This window comes from Tachysurus vachellii, chromosome 11 (assembly GCF_030014155.1).
Source record: "Tachysurus vachellii isolate PV-2020 chromosome 11, HZAU_Pvac_v1, whole genome shotgun sequence".
In the NCBI taxonomy this organism is placed as follows: domain Eukaryota; kingdom Metazoa; phylum Chordata; class Actinopteri; order Siluriformes; family Bagridae; genus Tachysurus; species Tachysurus vachellii.
The window spans coordinates 17,600,165-17,620,475 of NC_083470.1; the positions used below are offsets into that span (position 1 = coordinate 17,600,165).

Consider the following 20,311-nt stretch of genomic DNA (forward strand, 5'->3'; position numbering starts at 1 on the left):
GAACTGAGTAAAACACATTTTAAAAGACTTGGCATTCTACTCATATTTATTCTTAAAACCTCAACATATCATTATTTTGCATTATATTCATGATGAACTCTGATGACACCAAAGGCACTTTATAGTGATTTTGACTCGCCAAGATAGATGAAGGTAGTTACAGGAGCACTAAATAACCAGCAAATTGTCAGAAATGTACATAAATGTGTACATAAATGTACTATATACACACACACACACACACACATATATATATATAAGAAATTTAACATAAATGTTCCTGTTAAATTCTGGATTTAGCAGGAAGCCACCGAAGAGATCCCAATAAAGAGAAATATGATCCTTCTTTTTGGTCTCTGTTAAAAATCTAGCTGAACGTATTAAAACATCAAGAAAACGATTAAAAATCACTTTGGATTCTCTTTAATGCCCATCCGATCATCTAAACTGGACAACAGCCCGGTCGGTCATCTACTGCCGCGTATGAACTCGAAATACAGACGCACCTGCGCAACACGATGTTGACCTAATTCATGATTGGTTGCTTTGCACGGGGCAGGACTAAGAAGCAGAATACTAAAACGTGATTCGTCCCTATTGCTTTCCATCACAAACCTGCCACTATCGTACCTGACACCGATGTCTATGGCCATGTAGGTAAATTATCCGCCATCCGGTCGTAACGTGTCCAGAAACGATACAATTACACGCGTACCGCTCCATAGCGTGTATCAGTGCGAGGCTGTTTAGGAAGAATAACCGAAAAGAAGCATTTGAAAGATACATTCAGAACAGTGCCATTTCCTTCTTAGAAGCCACATCGACACTGGGATTAGAACAGGCGCGGTGCTCTGATAAATCTCTATATACATCCACGAAACCTGCTGAATCTGTGGATTTGGGCTAAAGACACGTTACCTTCAATGGGTGAGTTGGAAGAAAAAAACACCACAAAATCAACAAAGCACATCTGACACATTAAAACACACGGACTTGCGCAAATGAGAGCGAAAGAAGAAGATGCCATTTGCAAGCTTGTCAATATCGCGCCTGCGCCATTGCCCTGGCTGATATTTAGAGCTAACAACACGCGTCAGTATCGATAAGTCATTTGATTTGTTTTCATATTCTCGACATGGATGTCTATTCACGCTAGTTTTGTAGCCTACCTGATTTGTTTAGATAGTACTAACGCTAGTGACTGTACCAGAAGACCAAATTTACAGGCTTTTAGAAGTCTTATGTTGTCAGCAGTGCGTTTTAATGCTGCTTTAATACATCTAGGATGAAGAAAACGAAGGAATATGTGGTTTTACTGTTTTTGTTTTGTGTTGTAAACAAAGGCAACTATTTCCTTTTCTAAACCTGCTTTGCTAACGCCATGACATGAAGCCGGCTAAAAGACAGGAAAGTACCTGCTTTTACAGTATGTGTGGCTTCCACTTTCACATTAACACACTGACACACTGAGACACTCAGTGACTATGTAAATAAACAAACAACACTAAACCGTTTCTTCTAGCTTGTAGCTCGGTGGTAGCCTCACCGGAACACCATTTTGAACCTTTAATAATGTATCTGTTACCTAGAAAGCGTCATATATTATATCCATGGAAGGCTTACTGTCAAGCAAGAGTGTCAGAATCAGTTTAGATAAATGAATGAATGGTATGGGCATGTGGTAGCGTGGTGGATAACGTGTTGGTCTATCAATCCGAAGGTTGTGATTTTGAATCCCAGGTCCACCGAGCTGCCACTGCTTGGCCCCTTGAGCAAGGCCCTTAACCCCAATTGCTCAGTTGCATAAAATGAGATAAAAATGTAAGTTGCTCTGGATAAGGGCCTCTGCTAAATGCCGTAAATGTAACTCACAGCTGAGTTTATCTGATTATTGATTGATTTGTCTCCTGGCTTTGGGTTGTTGATCGGAAGGTTGGCGTTCAAGCCCCAGCACTGCCTAGCTGTCACTGTTGGGGCCCTGAGCAAGGCCCTTAACCCTCCCTGCTTCAGTAGTGCTGCATCATGGTTGACCCTGTGCTCCGACCCCAAAATTTCACTTTGCCACTATTTGTCACTGTATGTGTGAAGAGCATGAGGGTGTCACCAAAGTGACAATGAAAGGTATAGCTTAGACTTTTTTCTGATCTCAACTCACTCAGTGACTATGCAAATAAACAAACAACACTAAACCGTTTCTTGTAGCTTGTAGCTCGAAGGTAGCCTCAACGGAACACCTTTTGAACCTTTAATAATGTATATTTTACCTAGAAAGCGTCATATATTATATCCATGGAAGGCTTACTGTCAAGCAAGAGTGTCAGAATCAGTTTAGATGAATGTTTTTGGTGAAAGAGGCACGAAGTCCAGAACAAACCATAATTTTAGTAGAAAATGGCAAAATAACTTTTAAATGTGTTTATGTATCTGCACCAAATCAATACATTTTGTAAAACTCGATATAAAACAATATAATTTTCAAATCAATTCACAAAAAATCATTTTAAAATTAACATTCTCCAGTGGCAAAACTTATTTCTATCATTATGTAAATTGATGGTTTTTATACCACCCTCAACACCATTCTGTACATTTCTTTGAAGCTAAGAGAAAGCCACATTGACCACTTACACAGGCTTCTATTTAGATTTATTTTGTAGCCCATCTGTTGCTATGCCATCTGTTTCACAGACACCCCTACACTGTCCATTAATGGAAAGACACCAGCATTAGATCGCTGCTGACCTGTTAGTGTTTGGATGGTGGATGATTTTTACATTTAATCACTCCAGGATTTCATGTGTGTTTTGTGATTGTTGTCACCAAAATATGCTTCATTTTGCAACCTTTTGTTAAATATTTTTTTTTTCTTTTTTTCTCAGAAAACTTGAATTGCCAAGATGCAAGCCCAGGATTTTTCTTTTAAACTCTTACTGTTGAAGATGCGTATGTAATTACTTTTTATGAATGTTTGCTGTGATGAGGTCATGGCCCAAATGAAAATTGCAAGCTCCTCTTCTTGATTTTGCAGAATCCTGGAGGGTGTCCACTATAATTTGCTTCAGTTCAGTTTTCTTTCTAAAGAACATTTATGGTGGACAGCTTCAGAGAAATACTTTTTAAAAATAATTAAATTTTTGTTTTACTTACAAAACAAAATGTTTTTAGAATACACATTATTAAAATGAAATCTTGTTGGTTTTATGGTTTGTGGCTATAATTTTTTAACGTACAATTGTAATCTTTGCTGATTTCCACTGATGGATGGGGCAGAGATATCTGACACATAACAACAGATGTACTACATTTCATAACTAGACACCTGCAGCATTCTACTATGCACTGTGTATGCATTGTGTATGCATTGTGATCTACTAAACTAGAGAATTTACACATTCATGCATACACCCACACCTACACGTGTGTACCTAGTTATAACATTCATTTTCTTCCTAGAAGCTGCGCTTAACTGGGACCCAGTTAAATGTGTTAAATTAGAGTTACATTTTGGGAAGATAGATTTGAGCAGCGTTTCCCTGTGTTGTAGATAAACAATTAATAAAAAAGATTGAATTATTTTTACATTGAAATATTAAAATGATTTTTATTAATGAAATTTAAGCAATTTCTTGTTATCTGAGTGTGTACAACAAATGACACACAGGGTTTGATGTTTTCTCTTGGGTCCTAATATTCTATATTGTAAATTGTAGTGTAAGTGTACAGTGTACATGTTCATTAGTGTGTTCTGTTTACTCCATGAGAAACTTACTGATATTTATGTTACACATTAGTATTTATTGTTTTGTGTAATTGCCCTAAAAGTAATATTTCATTAGAGCCACTTCATATGAGCTTAATTGTGTTTTGGGCCATACATTTAGGCTATATTCAGAAACTGTATTGACATGGAGTGGAGTAACTGTGCACACTGGGTGGAGTTTGCGTAAAACAGAGATGTCGCATGTCTCTGAATGTGGACTTAAGCAACATTAAGTCCAGCACCTAACACAAATTATCCACTGGACCTTGCCTATTGGTTATTACTGTTAATATTTAACACTAAAACTATTTACTGGCTTATAATATATTCGTATGGAATTAAGTTGTTCAAATTGTCTTGAATTTGTCTTGTGCTCAAACATTTGCACACTTTGGGAGAATTTGCATCACAATCATCAAATAAAACATAACAAAAAAGAAAATAAGGAAATAATCCGTGTTTAAAAGTTTGCATACATTTAGTTCTTAATATCATGTATTGCCCCCGATGGTTTCTTATAATAATTGTGCATAAGAGCCTTCTCATTCTTTCAGGTGGAATAGCTGCTAATTGTTCTTGGCAAAATGCCTCCAGTTCCTGTACATTTTTTGGTTGTCTCGCACAAACTGCACGTTTGAGATCTCCCCAAAGGTCCGGAGACTGTGTTGGCCACTCTAGAACCTTCACCTTTTTTTTGCTGTAGCCATTGGAGGGTCAACCTTGCCTTCTGCTTTAGATGTTGGAACATCCAAAAGCCTCCCATGTGCAGCTTTTGTGCTGTAGAATGCAAATTCTCTGCCAGTATTTCTGGTAACATGCTGCATTCATCTTGCCATTAATTTTACCTAACTTCCTTATTGTGCTCCTTGAAACACCACCACTTTTTTCAGAGCAGCCTGTATTTCTCTCTAAGTTGTTTTGGGGGGTTTTCTTTGTGTCCTGAACAATTCTTCTGGCAGTGAGTGAAATCTTTATTGATCTACCTGACCTTGGCTTGGTATCAACAGAACCTTTTATTTTCCACCTCTTTATAGTTTGTATAGTGCTGACTGCAATTTTCAAATGTTGAGAGATCTTTTTATATCCTTTTTCTGCTTTATGAAGTGCAACTGCCTAATTATGCAGGTCCATTGGCTGTTCTTTTGTCTTTCCCATGGCGCAGTATCCAGCCAAGAAAGTTCATTACCTCATGAACTGAGAAACTCACTGTCTGTGCACAGACACTAATTACAATTACAATGAGACATAGGTGTGGAAACTTCCCTTTATTAGCAATTTAATCCTCTGTGTGGCCACACATAAACACACAGGGTGTTTATAATGTGGCCAAACATTCAGGATATGTAAACTTTTGATCAGGGTTGTTTAGGTGATTTTAGTTTTCATTAGGTTTTAAAAAGGAATCAAACAAGTATGTAATAATTAATGACTTCCGTGACCGCTATCCTTATTAGAAAAAAATCCTTTGCATCAGTCATATTTTCCAAATGAAATGGCAATATTTAACTATTACTTTCAGGGTATGCAAACTTTTGAGCACAACTATATATCTTGAGCTTGGTCTTCAGTTGGTCACTCTTGTACTTTCATATGGCTTTTGCTTTCTTTCTAGCCACACTCCCATACAGTTCTCAATAATCTAAAGCTCTTGAAATTGTTTCCTGATAACCTTTTGTGCCATTTTCAGCCACTCACTGTACTCTGTTACTCCTTTAGAGTGACTGTTGGCTTCACTGTGGCTCTGTGTAGCTGAATTTTGAAGGAAGACCTGGTTTTGTTAGTGCTTACATGATGTGATGCAGCTTTATCAGAAATTTGGAGCTGTTTTAATATTTCAATATTTTAATATTTAACGGTTAAGAACAATCATTGTCTTGTTTTGACAACATTTTTCATCTGCAATATGTTTTCTTATCTTTCCGGAGTATGGGGTTTTGATTTACTGGGGTTGACTGAGTTTTCTTGAAATTCTTGGTCATAATGAATTCTGACTTGGAAAATACACTGTAACAGAACATGACAAAATAGTGACAAAATTACAATCCCAAAGTAAAAGTTAAACAAGCAAACTAACCAGCTAAAGTAAAACATAATATTAAGGTAAGTTGACCTGAAATTATAAGAGATATTGTAGAGAGACCAAAAAAGATCTATTATAAGAAAATACAATGGGTAATAATAATAATAATAATAATAGATATTATTTTATTTATTTTCTAACTATGTGTATATCTAGATATTATGATTATGCATATCTTCATTAGTTTTTGTTTTATGAATTTTGTAACACTTATGGTATAATTATTATTTATCATTAACTGTAAAATTGTTCCATCTAAAAACTGAATATTTAAGTAGAGTTCTCTGTGCATTTCCATGTTCTGTACTCGTATTCATGTTACGCATAAGGGTAATGTTGCTGTTTGTCGGTGCACACAGCATTGCCTGTGTTGTGGAAAACAATATATCTGAATGCATGGAGCTCTATGCGTTGCTACAGAAACCATGGATTTCTCAGTGGTTGGTGTTCAGGCAGAGCTTGTGTGTGTGCAGAAAGGGACACAGATCTGAAGGGAAACTAAACACAGCTCATCATAGCTGTTATTTATAGAATGGTCAGAGTTCAGCAGGGTAAATATCACTTTTGGAGGTTTTAGAAAAGGTATTTCTTTTTTTGTTAGATTTATTTTGTTTCAATTCTCAGACATATATTTCCTTCTCTCTCTCTCTCTCTCTCTCTCTCTCTCTCTCTCTCTCTCTCTCTCTCTCTCGTTCTATCTATATATATATATATATATATATATATATATATATATATATATATATATATATATATATATATATATATATATATAAAATATATTTTACACACACAGTGGTGTGAAAAAGTGTTGGCCCCCTTCCTGATTTTTTTGCACATTTGTGACACGTTTCAGATCATCAAACAAATTTAAAAATCAGTCAAAGATAACACAAGTAAACAAAACTTTCAGTTCTTAAATGAAGGTTTTTATTATTAAGGGAAAACAAAATCCAAACCCACATGCTGCCCCCCTTTAAAACATAACATAACTGTGGTTTATCACACCTGAGTTCAATTTCTCTAGCCACACCCAGGCCTGATTACTGCCACACCTGTTGGCAATCAAGAAATCACTTAAAAATGACCTGACTGACAAAGGGGGTTTTTACACCTGGTCACTTCATGCGTGTTCTGTGATCGGATAGCTATCCGATCGTAAAAAGACCAGGTGTAAATGCCATCCGAAACGTTTTCGAGACTGATATAAATCTGATCGTTCAAACCACTTCAGGAGGTGGGTCTGGGACGCATTTCGGGTGAAACTGGACAGGTGTTAATGAATCTGGTTGTTCAAGTCACATACGCCAGCGCTATACTACTCCCAAACGGAAGTACGTCACTCGCAAGTGACTCGCGAGTCGTGCATCGCACCAGAAATAAATATGTTTTCCCATCAGTGCTGGCTCCGATCTTTCACCCAGGTGTCTCTTTTGGTCTTAAAATGCAGCAAACAGTAAATGCTGTTTTTTGTAGCAATCGCATACACTAAGGCGTGTTCCATTTCAATTACTCCGGAAATGAGGGAAAATATATTTGCATTTTGGGCGGGAGTAGAAAGATCGGATTGATATCCGATTCGCCAAGACGCATTTATGTGGCCTAATGTAAATGGAACAGATTTAACAAATCAGATAACTATCGGATCAGAGAAAATGCATGAAATGACCAGGTGTAAAAAGGCCCAAAGTGAAGTCCAAAAGATCCTCAAAAGCTACACATCATGCCGAGATCCAAAGAAATTCAGGAACAAGTGAGAAAAAAGTAATTGAGATCTATCAGTCTGGAAAAGGTTATAAAGCCATTACTAAAGCTTTGGGACTCCAGCGAACCACAGTGAGAGCCATTATCCACAAATGGTGAAAACAAGGAACAGTGGTTAACCTTCCCAGAAGTCGCTGGCTGATCAAAATTATCCCAAGAGCGCAGCGAAGACTCATCAAAGATGTCACAAAATACCCCACAACAACATCCAAAGAACTGTAGGCCTCACATGCCTCAGTTAATTTCAGTGTTCTTGACTCCACCATAAGAAAAAGACTGGGCAAAAATGGCCTGCATGGCAGAGTTCCAAGACAAAAACCATTGCTGAGCAAAAAGAACATAAAGGATTGTCTCAGTTTTGCCAGAAAACATCTTGATAACTTTGAGAAAATACTCTGTGGACTGACGAGACAAAAGTTTACATTTTTGGAAGGTGTGTCCCCCATTTACATCTGCCATAAAAATAACACTTTATTTCAGAAAAAGAATGTCATACCAACAGTAAAATATGGTGGTGGTAGTGTGATGGGGCTGTTTTGCTGCTGGAATGATAAATAGAACCATGAATTCTGCTGTCTACCAAAAAATCCTGAAGGACAGTGTGTGGCCATCTGTTCGTGACCTCAAGCTGAAGCAAACTTGGGTTCTGCAGCAGGACAATGATCCAAAACACACAAGCAAGTCCACTTCTGAATGGCTGAAGAAAAGCTAAATGAAGACTTTGGAGTGTCCTAGTCAAAGTCATGACCTGAATCCTATTGAGATGCTGTAGCATGACCTTAAAATGGCGGTTCATGCTCAAACTCCCTCTAATGTGGCTGAATTACAACAATTCTGCAAAGATGAGTGGGCCAAAATTCCTCCACAGCGCTGTAACAGACTCATTGTAAGTTATCGCAAACGCTTGATTGCAGTTCTTGCTGCTAAGGGTGGCCCAACCAGTTATTAGGTTGAGGGGACAAACACTTTCACACATGGCCATGTAGGTTTAGATTTTGTTTTCCATTAATGATAAAAACCTTTATTTAAAAACTGCATGTTTTTTTTACTTGTGTTATCTTTGACTATTGTTTGATGTTCTGAAACAATAAAGTGTGACAAACATGCAAAAAAAATAAAAAAAATCAGGAAGGGGGCCAACACTTTTTCACACCATTGGGGTGTGTGTGTATATGTGTCTATATACTGTACTGTACATTTTATTTTTAGAATTGTTCTGCATGATTTTGATAATTGGCTATTGAGTAACCTTTTGAATCAATGACAATGATTCTTTCCATTTTTTTTTATTTCTACTAGGAATATGACAATTTTAAATAATAACAGCAAAAAAATGATTGTTTGCCTCGTTATCTACTGCGCTAGTATCTCCACTGATTTTTGTTTTCCCTTTGATAAATCAGTAGCCTACATTTGTGACTTACTCACCATGAATTTCGACAAGCCAATATTCAGCAGGTTAAACTTAACCCACCTCATTGTCAGGCTAAAATTTCATATGTTTTCCTGCTAGAATTTGAGGATACTGTTACAAAATATTGTGCCATATGCATATTTTTTGTCACACCAATAAAATGTACACCAATTAGACGACTACACTAAACAAGCAGGACTTTTTTGGTGCCATTTCTTTAATGTCTGAATTTTATTCTCAGGCAGGGAACTAACCCAGCCTTGAAGTGGTTATCTCTTAGTGCTAGTCCCAAGCCGGGGTAAAATGGGAGGTTTGTGTCAAGAAGGGCATCCGGTAGGGCTGGGCGATAAAACGATTACGATATGTATCAATAAAAAAATGTGTTTGATAAAATGTTCAATATTTTTTATTCTTTGTCGGAAGAACAGGTTGCGAAGCAAGTTTGATTGCATTAACAAAGGCATTCGCTCTCTGGTAACCTAGCAGTGAGTGACGCGCTAACAGCCAATCATGTAACAGTATGGTTGCGCCATATCGTTGTCTCGTGCTGGTCTGCTGGATTCCTCTTCAGTAACCGGTGACTGATGAGCAGAAAATGAGCTGCTTCGAGCGATGAAATTGTAAATAAAAGAGGAAAAGTTAGCTCACCAGTATGGCAGTTTTTTGGATATTATAAGTCTGACCCTAGTCACCAGAAGGTGAACAGCTAGTGAACTTCCTAGCACTAAACTTGCACTAAATTCTCAGGTTTCTCTATGTTTATATTTAACACTTTGCAGTATTTTATTACACTTTATTAAGCATTTCTTACATTTCACTATCACTTTCATTTTGCACCTTAAATGTTAAGAGATAATTGTTAAGTGTTCATTGTGATTTTAGACTTATGTTTACATTTTAATTATTTGGGTTTTGTCTTAATAACTGAGACGATTATGATCAGAGGAAGGTTACGTTTAAAATAAAAATGTTTAAATGTAATATATTTTTCTCCTGGTCCTTATTTTAAGTAGGTCATGAAAAATACCAATAATTATTGATATCGACCAATATGAAACACTGATATCGTGATACAGTTTTCATCCATATCGCCCAGCCCCAGCATCCGGTGTAAATAAACTGTGCCAAATCAAATGTGGCAACCCTGAACAGGGAACAACAGAAAGAATAAAATCCACAACCACAACAAAGTGTATTTTGTCTGTAATGCATCATAATAAAAATATATATAATGAAACATGTTTCATAAATAAAGATCACAAAACAGTGAGAAAAAATTCATTAGATAACATTGCAGACAGGTCTAAACAAAAATGATACAACTGTGGGATTATTATACAGGAGGGTCTTGTGGGAGTTGGAGAATAAAACATGGTTATGAGTATGTCTTAAAATTTACCTTTGTTAATATTTTTTTCCTCATCTAAGCAAACATCAATCACAGTAACATATGTATTGTATTCTGCACAGTTGCTGAAGAATGCATAGAGAGCTGAACCAGTACTCTATCATCACAGCATTATCTTGATTTGTGCTTTAGTTGAAAGGCTTTGCAGCAGTTTCTAGTTTCTCTATACAACAGGGGGAGGCGCCAGTGGATAATGCAAAATAAATTCACATACTGCTCTTTGTCCAGCCATTGCACATCTGGATTTTAGCTCTCCAATGTGATATGCTGGAATTCTGGGATTAAGACACACATTCAGCAAATTGTATGATGATGTTGATGCTGTAAGATGTTAGCTTAGTTTATCTGGGTCTAGTTAACTAAAAAGGGCAACAGATACCGAAGTTGGATTAAAGCTTCAGTTTGACCATTACGTTAACGCTCCCTTCACATTCCTGCCCTTGCCTAGGGTTATCTAGCACTTTGTTCCCCTTCCCTACAATGTGTACATGGTACCTAGGCCTCTTCAGATCTTTTTATCATCTGTTTCATTACAGTCTTGGCTTTGTTCCAGTATGCTGTCATGCAAGGAGGCCAGAAGATCTGTGTCCTAGTACTCCTCTGTGGACAAGCTCAAATTGACACACTGAGCACTCATGTCTTTTTCATCTGTTTTTCCTTTGTTTGCTGGCCCATGGTAGTTTCTGTAGAAGGTTAATTGTTCAAGTTCTTCTTCTAACTTCTGCTGTGTATTTCTGTGTGAGGGATTGCCAGTGCATATTAACCACTGAACCACTTTTGATAAAAATGTTGTGCACTCCTCGTCTTCTATTGGTTGGCAGAATTCACAGTTGCGTCTAGTTAATATGTGAGTAATGTATAACGTATTATAATTATTATGACATAAATTGGGGATTTGCACCTCTGCTCTGCGTGCATGGAGTTAGCATGTTGTCCCTTTGCCGTGTGTGTGGCCGAGTGTGTGTGTGTGGCCGAGTGTGTGTGTGTGTGTGTGTGTGTGTGTGTGTGTGTGGCCGAGTGTGTGTGTGTGGCCGAGTGTGTGTGTGTGTGGCCGAGTGTGTGTGTGTGTGGCCGAGTGTGTGTGTGTGGCCGAGTGTGTGTGTGTGTGGCCGAGTGTGTGTGTGTGTGTGTGGCCGAGTGTGTGTGTGTGGCCGAGTGTGTGTGTGTGTGGCCGAGTGTGTGTGTGTGTGTGTGTGTGGCCGAGTGTGTGTGTGTGTGGCCGAGTGTGTGTGTGTGGCCGAGTGTGTGTGTGTGTGTGTGTGTGTGGCCGAGTGTGTGTGTGTGTGGCCGAGTGTGTGTGTGTGTGGCCGAGTGTGTGTGTGTGTGGCCGAGTGTGTGTGTGTGTGTGGCCGAGTGTGTGTGTGTGTGTGGCCGAGTGTGTGTGTGTGTGGCCGAGTGTGTGTGTGTGTGTGTGTGGCCGAGTGTGTGTGTGTGTGTGTGGCCGAGTGTGTGTGTGTGTGTGTGGCCGAGTGTGTGTGTGTGTGTGTGGCCGAGTGTGTGTGTGTGTGGCCGAGTGTGTGTGTGTGTGGCCGAGTGTGTGTGTGTGTGTGTGGCCGAGTGTGTGTGTGTGTGGCCGAGTGTGTGTGTGTGGCCGAGTGTGTGTGTGTGTGGCCGAGTGTGTGTGTGTGGCCGAGTGTGTGTGTGTGGCCGAGTGTGTGTGTGTGGCCGAGTGTGTGTGTGTGTGTGGCCGAGTGTGTGTGTGTGGCCGAGTGTGTGTGTGTGTGTGTGGCCGAGTGTGTGTGTGTGTGTGTGTGTGTGTGTGTGGCCGAGTGTGTGTGTGTGTGTGTGGCCGAGTGTGTGTGTGTGTGTGGCCGAGTGTGTGTGTGTGTGTGGCCGAGTGTGTGTGTGTGTGGCCGAGTGTGTGTGTGTGTGTGTGGCCGAGTGTGTGTGTGTGTGTGTGTGGCCGAGTGTGTGTGTGTGGCCGAGTGTGTGTGTGTGTGGCCGAGTGTGTGTGTGTGTGTGGCCGAGTGTGTGTGTGTGTGTGGCCGAGTGTGTGTGTGTGTGTGGCCGAGTGTGTGTGTGTGTGTGGCCGAGTGTGTGTGTGTGTGGCCGAGTGTGTGTGTGTGTGGCCGAGTGTGTGTGTGTGTGGCCGAGTGTGTGTGTGTGTGGCCGAGTGTGTGTGTGTGGCCGAGTGTGTGTGTGTGTGGCCGAGTGTGTGTGTGTGTGGCCGAGTGTGTGTGTGTGTGGCCGAGTGTGTGTGTGTGTGGCCGAGTGTGTGTGTGTGTGGCCGAGTGTGTGTGTGTGTGTGGCCGAGTGTGTGTGTGTGTGGCCGAGTGTGTGTGTGTGTGGCCGAGTGTGTGTGTGTGTGGCCGAGTGTGTGTGTGTGTGTGGCCGAGTGTGTGTGTGTGTGTGGCCGAGTGTGTGTGTGTGTGGCCGAGTGTGTGTGTGTGTGGCCGAGTGTGTGTGTGTGTGTGTGTGGCCGAGTGTGTGTGTGTGTGGCCGAGTGTGTGTGTGTGTGTGGCCGAGTGTGTGTGTGTGTGGCCGAGTGTGTGTGTGTGTGTGGCCGAGTGTGTGTGTGTGTGTGGCCGAGTGTGTGTGTGTGTGTGGCCGAGTGTGTGTGTGTGGCCGAGTGTGTGTGTGTGTGGCCGAGTGTGTGTGTGTGTGTGGCCGAGTGTGTGTGTGTGTGTGGCCGAGTGTGTGTGTGTGTGTGTGGCCGAGTGTGTGTGTGTGTGGCCGAGTGTGTGTGTGTGTGGCCGAGTGTGTGTGTGTGTGGCCGAGTGTGTGTGTGTGTGGCCGAGTGTGTGTGTGTGTGTGTGTGTGTGTGTGTGTGGCCGAGTGTGTGTGTGTGTGTGGCCGAGTGTGTGTGTGTGTGTGGCCGAGTGTGTGTGTGTGTTTGTGGCCGATTGTGTTTGTGGCCGATTGTGTGTGTGGCCGAGTGTGTGTGTGTGGCCGAGTGTGTGTGTGTGGCCGAGTGTGTGTGTGTGTGTGTGGCCGAGTGTGTGTGTGTGTGTTTGTGGCCGATTGTGTGTGTGTGTGTGGCCGAGTGTGTGTGTGTGTGTGGCCGAGTGTGTGTGTGTGTGGCCGAGTGTGTGTGTGTGTGTGGCCGAGTGTGTGTGTGTGGCCGAGTGTGTGTGTGTGTGGCCGAGTGTGTGTGTGTGGCCGAGTGTGTGTGTGTGGCCGAGTGTGTGTGTGTGTGGCCGAGTGTGTGTGTGTGTGGCCGAGTGTGTGTGTGTGTGGCCGAGTGTGTGTGTGTGTGGCCGAGTGTGTGTGTGTGTGTGGCCGAGTGTGTGTGTGTGTGGCCGAGTGTGTGTGTGTGTGTGGCCGAGTGTGTGTGTGTGTGTGGCCGAGTGTGTGTGTGTGTGGCCGAGTGTGTGTGTGTGTGGCCGAGTGTGTGTGTGTGTGGCCGAGTGTGTGTGTGTGTGGCCGAGTGTGTGTGTGTGTGGCCGAGTGTGTGTGTGTGTGGCCGAGTGTGTGTGTGTGTGTGGCCGAGTGTGTGTGTGTGTGGCCGAGTGTGTGTGTGTGTGGCCGAGTGTGTGTGTGTGTGTGGCCGAGTGTGTGTGTGTGTGGCCGAGTGTGTGTGTGTGTGTGGCCGAGTGTGTGTGTGTGTGTGGCCGAGTGTGTGTGTGTGTGTGTGGCCGAGTGTGTGTGTGTGTGTGGCCGAGTGTGTGTGTGTGTGTGGCCGAGTGTGTGTGTGTGTGTGGCCGAGTGTGTGTGTGTGTGTGTGTGTGGCCGAGTGTGTGTGTGTGTGGCCGAGTGTGTGTGTGTGTGTGTGTGTGTGTGTGTGTGCCCGAGTGTGTGTGTGTGTGCCCGAGTGTGTGTGTGTGTGCCCGAGTGTGTGTGTGTGTGTGCCCGAGTGTGTGTGTGTGTGTGCCTTAGTGTGTGTGTGTGTGTGTGCCTGAGTGTGTGTGTGTGTGCCTGAGTGTGTGTGTGTGTGTGCCTGAGTGTGTGTGGTGTGGCCGAGTGGTGTGTGTGTGTGGCCGAGTGTGTGTGTGGTGTGGCCGAGTGTGTGTGTGTGTGGCCGAGTGTGGTGTGTGTGGCCGAGTGTGTGGGTGTGTGCCTGAGTGTGTGTGTGTGTGCCTGAGTGTGTGTGTGTGTGCCTGAGTGTGTGTGTGTGTGCCTGAGTGTGTGTGTGTGCCCGAGTGTGTGTGTGTGTGTGCCCGAGTGTGTGTGTGTGTGCCCGAGTGTGTGTGTGTGTGCCCGAGTGTGTGTGTGTGTGCCCGAGTGTGTGTGTGTGCCCGAGTGTGTGTGTGTGCCCGAGTGTGTGTGTGTGTGCCCGAGTGTGTGTGTGTGCCCGAGTGTGTGTGTGTGCCCGAGTGTGTGTGTGTGCCCGAGTGTGTGTGTGTGTGCCCGAGTGTGTGTGTGTGTGCCCGAGTGTGTGTGTGTGTGTGTGTGCCCGAGTGTGTGTGTGTGTGCCCGAGTGTGTGTGTGTGTGCCCGAGTGTGTGTGTGTGTGCCCGAGTGTGTGTGTGTGCCCGAGTGTGTGTGTGTGTGCCCGAGTGTGTGTGTGTGCCCGAGTGTGTGTGTGTGTGCCCGAGCGTGTGTGTGTGGCGACGAGTGTGTGTGGCGTGTGTGTGGCGAGTGTGTGTGTGTGTGGGCCGAGTGTGTGTGTGTGTGTGTGGCCGAGTGTGTGTGCGTGTGGTGTGTGTGTGTGTGGGTGTGGGTGTGGTGTGTGTGGCGAGTGTGGTGTGTGTGCGTGGCCGAGTGTGTGTGTGTGTGTGTGTGGTGTGTTGGGCGGTGGTGTGTGTGTGGCCGGTGTGTGTGTGTGGTGCCGCGCGCGTGGCCGAGTGTGTGCGCGCGTGGCCGAGTGTGTGCGCGCGTGGCCGAGAGTGTGTGCGCGCGTGGCCGAGTGTGTGTGCGCGCGTGGCCGAGTGTGTGTGCGCGCGTGGCCGAGTGTGTGTGCGCGCGTGGCCGAGTGTGTGTGTGTGCGCGCGTGGCCGAGTGTGTGTGTGTGCGCGCGTGGCCGAGTGTGTGTGTGCGCGCGTGGCCGTGTGTGTGTGTGCGCGCGTGGCCGAGTGTGTGTGCGTGGCCGAGGGTGTGTGTGTGTGCGTGGCCGAGTGTGTGTGTGTGTGCGCGCGTGGCCGAGTGTGTGTGTGTGCGTGGCCGAGTGTGTGTGTGTGCGCGCGTGGCCGAGTGTGTGTGTGGCCGAGTGTGTGTGGCCGAGTGTGTGTGTGTGCGCGCGTGGCCGAGTGTGTGTGTGTGCGCGCGTGGCCGAGTGTGTGTGTGTGCGCGCGTGGCCGAGTGTGTGTGTGTGCGCGCGTGGCCGAGTGTGTGTGTGTGCGCGCGTGGCCGAGTGTGTGTGTGTGCGCGCGTGGCCGAGTGTGTGTGTGTGCGCGCGTGGCCGAGTGTGTGTGTGTGCGCGCGTGGCCGAGTGTGTGTGTGCGCGCGTGGCCGAGTGTGTGTGTGCGCGCGTGGCCGAGAGTGTGTGTGTGCGCGTGGCCGAGTGTGTGTGCGCGTGGCCGAGTGCGCGTGGCCGAGTGTGTTTGCGCGTGGCCGAGTGCGTGTGTGTTTGTGTGTGTGCGTGGCCGAGTGTTTGTGTGTGTGTGTAGCCGAGTGTGTGTGTGTGGCCGTGTGTGTTTGAGTGTGTCTTGGTAAAACAGAGTGTGTGTGTGTGGGCATTACATATTAAGGCAAACATGATTGAGCCTTGTAACTGTCTTTGTATGCTGTGTAGCAGGTCGTCAAGCTTGTTTTCCATCGACTGGACATTGGCTAACAGGATACTAGGCAGGGCACTCATGCGCTAAGCTTCTTTCTGATGCCGGCTTGTTTTCCTTGTGGTCGCCACATCACATCGCATCCTTTATTGTTCCTCAGCCAGCTTGAGACTAGGTTTAAAAACAGCGGTTGGTGAGTTTGTTGTGCACCAATAGAAATAAGAGTGTCTCTGTCGTAATAATGGCCATGGTGAAGAAATGTAGCTGGCTGGGCTAACTAAAAAGCAGAAAGTATACAAAAACCAACAAAGTTTGATCGGAGCAGTCGTGACGTTAGCGGACCTCACCGGCGCCATCTTGTTAAAATGTAAAATGTACCCATGTAACCTAATGATATAAAATTATATGTAATATAATATATATTCTTCTATTCTATATAATTCTATTCTTTTTGGTTATATGTAATAATTTTTACTGTTTGGTTTCCAAAGACATCAATTTTTGAACAAACAGTGGGGTCCAAAAGTCTGCCTTTTAGAAAGCACTTGCAAAAACCCTTCTACATTGCATTATATTCTCATTTAATATAAATTTATATATAATCATTACAAATTATATTTTTGTCAACTTAAACAAGTAGATAAGAGTTTCTTAGTACTTAGTGCATTTTTGCTTTGGTTACAGTGTGCACCTGAGCTGGCATAGACCTATCACTTAAAAGCTTATGATCCAATTTAGATCAAATCCATCAGTGTGTCATCTGAACATAGGCTTCACTGGAAGAGATTAGACACTATGAAACTCTGACTTGATGTGCAAAGCTATTTACTTACATTTAAATAGGGACCTAGTAATAGTACAGAGTCTTTCTATACTATTCAAAAATTTTGTTTATTTCCAATTTTAAATGAAATAAAATTCCAGATTTTCAAGATGGTATCGGGCTTTTGGACCACACTATATTTCTAGATTAAGTTGAACTGAATTATATTTCAGATGAGGTAGAATCACTGCCAACGTTAACTGCAAAAAGCAGTTACAGCTACAGCAGTTTCCAGTGGCAAAACAAGAACAGACAAAAGGACAATAAAAATATCGAAAAAAATATTAAAATCTAAAAATATTTTCTTAGAATCGCAGTATGATGAAAGTGGCCAGATCTCAAATTCAAATCAAATTCAAATTTTATCTCCCATGATATTGCCCAGTCCATCAAATAGTACAACACAAACATCTTCATATTCACACTTAGGGATCATTTTAATAGCCAGTCCACCTACTGGCATGTTTTCAATAAATGGGAGGAAACTGGAGAACCAACAGGAAGCTTACAGAGATATTTGGAGACTCTTGGTTTTGACAGAGTTTAAACTGGTGTGTGTGTGCGTGCGTGTGTGTGTGTGGACAAAATAAAACCAAACAGTTAAATTTTGTCACTAAGGGTGTTCTAAAGTGAATGCTTACGAAGAGTATTAGATGATAATCTGTGATGATAAGCCTGTGCATTTTCAGTTAGTACTAAGAAAATCTGGTTAGTTTGCCACACTGTGGTACACACAATAAACACAGAAAATCTTCTTAAAGCTGTTCTTCGAGAGAAAAAAAAAAAAAAAAAAAAAACATTCTGCACATATGTTCAATGCCAGTGACAACAAACAGACAAATCAATTAGCCTAGTCAGAAATTAACAGCTATCTCCCGGGACAAGAATTAAAGCTCATCTTTAGTCATCTTTAGTATGCTTAGTAAATATTTTGACTGCAAGTGCCTCTTACAGTACCTCAAAAAATGTAATTCTAAATTCTAAGATTATGATGCTCTTGTAACATTAAAATAAACCGTGTTTAATTTTTTGTTGCTCAAAATATGCGTAACTGCCGACTTGAGAAATCTGACACACAGAAGCAGACGCATTTTTGGTTTGCTGCAGCCGGCAAGTTAAAATTTTGATGTCATGAATACGAAGAGGACTCAATTAGACATTGAACAATTTATTTGAAAGTAACCTTCAACCCAGCATCTTTTTTGTTAAGGTTAATTCAAACTGTTCAAAATATTTTGGTTTGCTTGCAGAAATAAAATTTCGTTTACTCAGTAGTAGTTCATTGACTTCATAAATGCAACACACTAGTTTTTTCTACACTTTCCATAAAGGTAAAAAACGATATATGCAGTGCTACTGTATCTTCATTTCAGATGTCAAAAGGGTTTTGTGGCTCAATGTGTTGGCTCTTTGAGTGTTTAAGGTTGCCGACCCCTGATCTAGGCCAGCGTTTCTCTGGATTTGACACAGTGCTGCTTCAAACTGGTGGTCGCTGTGACCATAACGAGTGGATACACACCAGAGCAGCAGTCCAGATTATTTTGTTCCACTTGTCTAGGCAAGTGCCTGAATTCCTTCATCCAATTCACTTATCTTCAGTAGCAAGTTAATCCTTGTTAGGGTGGAGCCTATTTAGGGAACACTGGGCACAAAGCAGGAATACACCCTGAATCAGATGGCAGTCAATTAGAATGCAGCCTGGTGGTGATGTGGCCCAACCTAAAACAAAACGATTTTTTTCAATGCCCGCTCATTCCGAAATTTTTAGTTTTAAAAATGTTCACGTTTTAGACTGTGACTTAGTGAACTTGGGGATTTGATTTAGATAGAAACTACAATGTCTCTATACATGGCTAACGATCTGCTGTAAAATGTAATGAAGAAATGCTGTTCTGTTTGATTGTTTATTGGATTTTTTTATTTTTTATTTCTTTGTTTGTTGGTTCAACCTATATGTTCATAGTGATTTGTAATGTGATTTAAAGACTGTCTGGAAAACAAGTTTGGTCCTTGTTTTCTTTGCTGTCTGTTTAGAGAATATGTACAGGGCATTTGTACAGGACAATGGGAATATGAAATATTATAGGTTCCCAGTACACATAATTAAAATGGCTAATTAGGCAGCCCATGATGGTCTGAATCAAAGTCTTCGCGCAGGAAAACAACTTGGGCAGGGCAGTTGGCAGCTAAATAGCTGAATGTAGGCCATGTGGAATGTAGGAATCATGAGAAGAAAGGTTCATACATTTGTGGAGAATCCCTCCATCTGCTGGAAATGGTGAGAATAGCACAGTCTCAGAAATGTTTGTTTTAGAAATCTCATCAGCTGGAAATGATGCTACAGAATCATCAATATATAATTCTTGGTGTTTGCATCAATTGCTTCAGTTTTTTAGTGAATTCCTTTATATAGTTATGAAATTAAACTGTCTATATATTTTCATTGCATTTTTCAAAGCTGCATAATTAAGTCAAAGACAGACACAGCAAGCATTACAATATTATTACTTTTAGTTTACTTTACTTCTTGTGTCTATACTGTACTGTACACCCACCTAAAATTTTCTGTTTTTGTTAATCATGGACCACATGACGGTTATGCTGAACTCTCCAAATTATAACCAAGAACCACAGAGGACAAAAAAGATTTCAGGATGTAGTCACTTTTCTCAAAACATTTAGAAACCAGATAGGAGAAAAGTACACCCTTCCTACTTTTAATCAATAATCAAGGTAATTAGCAACCAGGTGTTGCTACCAGGACAGTGGTACATCATGCTTGAAATGTTGCAACAATTATGTACTCAATTATGAATTCAGATCCCAGATCTCACTGCCTACGGAAACTGCTTAGTTGTATAAAATGAGATAAATGCAAGTTGCTTTGAATAACTGTGTCTGCCAAATGTTTTAAATATAAATGTAATGACAAAATGCACAAGGTTAGTTAATAAAGCTTGGTGGTTGGTGTTCTAGAGCCCTCTGGTGTATGTCTACATCACATCACAAATAAAAAACATCAGACATAACTTCATTGTTGCTTGTCAGTCTGGGAAGGGTTATGAGGCCATCTGCAAATAATTTGAAATTCTTAATACTTTGACTTACAGGCTTCCATAAGTAATGAATTGTTTGTTTATAATTTCACAATCAGAAGAAGACTAAAGATGTATAACTTTTGTGAAAGGTTGGCTAGGAAATCGCACTTTCTCTCCAAAAAGAATATGGAGCGCATGACTTAGGTTTGCAAAATTGCATCTGAACAAACCACAAAAGTTCTGGAACAATATTATTTGGATGTATGACACAGAGCTGGAGATCATCACAACAGCATGTTTGTGGTGATACACTGTGTTTGATTTTTGCCAAACACCTCTAACCAACTGTCAAATAGGGTGGTGATTTGGGCTTGTTTTGAAGCAACAGGACCTGGGAAATACAGTCATTTAAACAATCATGAATTCAAATT

At 42.1% G+C, this 20,311-nt stretch overlaps 1 protein-coding gene across 2 annotated transcripts in view; it reads left to right on the forward strand.

Moving 5' to 3' along the window:
- Positions 1-627: 627 nt before the first annotated feature.
- The window catches only part of ralgps1 (Ral GEF with PH domain and SH3 binding motif 1), a 97,269-nt gene continuing 77,585 nt past the window's right edge, over positions 628-20,311 (forward strand). For both annotated transcript variants that reach the window (XR_009649159.1, XM_060880680.1), the window contains exon 1: positions 628-927. The gene's annotated coding sequence lies outside the window, so the exon portion shown is untranslated. The remainder of the gene's footprint in view (positions 928-20,311) is intronic.